The sequence below is a fragment of the Gigantopelta aegis genome, unplaced genomic scaffold (assembly GCF_016097555.1).
Source record: "Gigantopelta aegis isolate Gae_Host unplaced genomic scaffold, Gae_host_genome scaffold72, whole genome shotgun sequence".
In the NCBI taxonomy this organism is placed as follows: domain Eukaryota; kingdom Metazoa; phylum Mollusca; class Gastropoda; order Neomphalida; family Peltospiridae; genus Gigantopelta; species Gigantopelta aegis.
The window spans coordinates 65,988-70,528 of NW_024537379.1; positions in this window are offsets into that span (position 1 = coordinate 65,988).

Here is a 4,541-nt window from a genome sequence, read left to right on the forward strand (position 1 = left end):
GGTAGGGGATTCAAGCCGATACCAACGATATGTGAATACTGAAGTAGGGGTCACAGACAAGTTGGGGGTGGGTGTTATCTGCTGATAGCAACGATATCTGAAGCGGAGGTGGGAGGGGGGTCGCCTATGCTACCCCGCCTCTTCCTGGTTCCTATGGACCTATCTATGTACAGTGATAGAACTGTGGCATGTGCTACCCTGTATGTGGGATGGTGCATATAAAAGATCCCTTGTTACTAATGGAAAGAATGTAGCGGGTTTCCTCTGTAAGACTGTATGTTAAAATTTCCCAAATTTAAAATAAACGTTAGTTTGTTTCTTTAATGGCACCACTAGAGGACATTGATTTATTAATTATCGGCTACTGGATGTCAAACATTTGGTAATTCTGACATATATTCTTAGAGAGGAAACCCACTGTATTATTCTAAATTGTAGCAAGGGATCGTTTATAAGCATCATCCCGTAGGCGGGGTAGCACATACCACGGCATTTAATATATTTAATTCGTGCTGCACCAGCTGGAACGAGAAATAGGCCAATGGGCGCACCGACGGGGATCGATCCTAGAAAGACCGCACATTAGGTGTGCGCTTTAGCACTGGGCTGCATCGCACTCCCTGGACCTGAATAGAATTACACGGGTAGGAACATTAATGTCACTTATGGTCACATATATTTGTAATTGCTGGTGGTGGAATAATGTTATATAATTTTATAAAAGGGCTTATTGTAAATTGTCCACGGTGACCAATAAAACTGTCTCTTTTTTTCTATTTTAATTTTTTTTCTGTGTTTTTATTTTTATTTTTTTTATTTATTAAAACAAAAATAGAAGAAAAGGGTGGCATGTTGCACGTCACGTGGCAGTCACGTGATTCAGGAAGCTTGTTTGTTTTGGTTAGCGACACCACTAGAGCATATTGATTTATTTTGATCATTTTGACACAGTCTTAGATATAAATGTTTATCAGCTCATAAATGGTCTAACTGTTTACACCTGTATACCTTTGACCGGCCTCGATGGCGTCGTGGTTAGGCCATCGGTCTACAGGCTGGTAGGTACTGGGTTCGGATCCCAGTCGAGGCATGGCATTTTTAATCCAGATACCGACTCCAAACCCTGAGTGAGTGCTCCGCAAGGCTCAATGGGTAGGTGTAAACCACTTACACCGACCAGTGATCCATAACTGGTTCAACAAATTCCATGGTTTGTGCTATCCTGCCTGTGGGAAGTGCAAATAAAAGATCCCTTGCTGCCTGTCGTAAATAAGAGTAGCCTATGTAGGCGACAGCGGGTTTCCTCTAAAAAACAGTGTCAGAATGACCATATGTTTGACGTCCAATAGCCTATGATAAGATAAAAAATCAATGTGCTCTAGTGGCGTCGTTAAATAAAACAAACTTTACTTTATTTAATTTTATCCACACGCATCCACCACCACCATTACCCCACGTCTACGCGTGCTATTGGTGTTTATTATATATAATAATAATTTACGATATGTGTACTCAATTTTATATGTTTTATACTGAAACCACGTAGCAATTAAAATGAAAACTTTAATTATCACCTGCATTCAATTTGCTATTGTCATTTTGACGACAGTCCAAATTAACATTAAACAAAACAAACGTTATATTTCTTTTTGTCGACATTAGTCCACGCACTTTGACGAAAAGCACGTGTCTTAATACCATGACACAAACAATTCCTTGATATTCATCTTAAAGGCATACTGTCACGGATTTAAGGACGTAATTTCTGTAAAAATGGATAACAACTAAAAATTACATTAATTGTTGGAAACCAAATTTAGCTATTGCATCACCTTAACTGAACCATGGTGGAATGAAATCCATGTCAACTCTCTTGGCAATATTAGTTTTTGAATTATGGACCATTGCCATAATTCAATTATTTTTACAAAATAGCATTAATAAATGGAGTATGGTGGTTATGAAGATGATTGAATAAAGTACATTTAGGGTGGTGGATTTAGATCCGATATTTATTTATTTATTTATTTATTTATTTATTATTACTTATCAAATATTCCTCAATTAAAGTATATGCTAGATTTGCATATTAATATCGGCATTTTGCAACATTAGTTTTAGAAAATCTCAATCAGTGAGTCGCCCCACCCTCGAACCCATGTTCAGTTACGTTCGCCGTCCCAGCATACAGCCTTGCCATAGCTACACTGTGCCAACTTAGCCTTTTCCAGTCTGGAACACATTTGTTGCGGACGCCCCATGCAAAGGAAATTAGAAATTAGAATTGACTTTAATATGCACAATTAATGAGGCAGTACAAGTTGACCTGTCTAACGTCATCACTAGTTTAATAATAAAGCCTCAGGTACAGTGGGTCCTCGGCTCGATCACTCTCGGTGGACTCAACAGATGTTTGTTTTACCGCTCAAACGAGTCCCATATCGAAGGTCGTGGTTCGTGCTGTCCTGTCTATCGGAAAGAGTATATAAGAGATCAGTGTCTCATAGTCCGTACATCGAAGTTTGCTGTGTGTGCTGTCCTGCCTATGGAAAAGTGTATATAAGAGATCAGTGCCTCACAGTCCGTACATCGAAGTTTGTGGTGTGTGTGCTGTCCTGTCTATGGGAAAGAGTATATACGAGATCAGTGCCTCACAGTCCGTACATCGAAGTTTGTGGTGTGTGCTGTCCTGGCTATGGGAAAGTGTATATAAGAGATCAGTGTCTTATAGTCCGTACATCGAAGTTTGTGGTGTGTGCTGTCCTGGCTATGGAAAAGTGTATATAAGATATCAGTACCTCGAAACCGGTACATCGAAGACAGTGGTATGTGTTGTCCTGTCTATGTAAAAGTATGTAAGAGGTCAGTGCCTCATAACCGGTAGGTGGAATACCGTGGTATGTGTTGTCCTGTCTGTGGGTAAGTATATATATAAGAAATCAGTGCTTCACAATCGGATATCGAAGACCGTGGTGTGTGCTGTTTTGCCTATGGGAAAGTCTATATAACAGCTAGTGTAAAAGGGGCCGTGGTATGTATTATCTTGTTTTTGAGTTGATTGATATGAGAGATCCCTTGCTGCTAATGGAGAAAACGTAATTCGTAGAGTTGCGGCAGCAGGTTTTCTCTCTAATTATCTGTGTTGTCCTTAACCATACACTTGAGGTCGTAAATAAACATGGGTTGAGTGCTTCACAGATAGATAATACAGATACAGTGAAACCCCACCTAACGACCACCCCGGTGCTAAGACCACCCAGCTATAAAGACCAATATTTTAAAGACCGGACAATGTCCTTATTATTTTATAGTAAAAACAATCCAGTATTAAGACCACCCAGCCTTTACGGATTAAGATCAGTAAAGTCGTCTTCTGTATATGTAGACCTCACAAATGCGACCACAGTATTTGCCCGTCATAAGAAGAAATAACGTGAACAATTCTTATTGTTCGTCCTTCCCACGGCGGTACAATTAATTACAAAACAAGTAAGAGGTAATTAACTGGTGTTATATTTACGTGGAAAAACAAATGTACTTGTAAACAACTACTTTACAAATTACTCGCTGCATGTCATGGTTATTTCTGAAATGTAGGGCCTACAATATTTTATTATTATTATTGCATTGCAGACAAGAACGTGTTTGTATGGAAGCAAATGCCTTACCATGAACGATTCTAGTAGTTTATTTTTCACCAAAACTGTGAATAGAAATGGCCGTGAATGACATAAAACGTCAGAAGGGTGTAATTTGACCAGACAGATGTTAACCTCCATTGTGTAATGAACAACCGGGCACAAGCTTACATATTACTGAAGTAGGCTTGACACTTGATTATAATGCATGCAGTTCAATGCAAGTGGCAGTACACCGCCATCACCTGTTGATTTTATCACTTCCGACATCGTTCACGACAACATGGAAGGAGGGTGGGACGTAAAATACACAATCAAAATTTACCAAATGACCAGTATTAGGGCCACCCCACTATTAAGACAAATTTTAATAAGTCTAGCTGATGGTCGCAGTAGCGGAGTTTCACTGTGATTGATTGACGTCTCATACAGAGACGTATTTGAGTATTTCGCGCCTCCAGTCACTGCTATTTTACCTCCCCCCCCCCCCCACACACTAGCCTGTAAAACCATAATAATGAATCTATTCTACTAAGCTACTGGTGGCGGGGGTGGGGTGGCGGTGGGGGTGGCGGTGGGGGTGGAGTGGGATGGTTAATAGTGGTTGAATCTAGCATAAAGAGCTAGTAAACTGTAATTCAAAAATAGTTTCTAAACGAAGTAACAACATAAATGGACAATAACTAGTTATAGAATAATGACGTCGGATATCTGCTTTATCATGTGAAGGTAAGAATGGGCAGAGCCTCGCGGAATTTCTCAATAGTATGGTGAACAAGCCTATGGTTATTCGGACAGTAACTCTGAATACCGCAGGCAGGGAAATGAAAATAGAGGGGATCGTTGTTGGTCACATGAAATTGACACTGGCAGATACCCATTTTCAGTCCAAATGTATGTAGC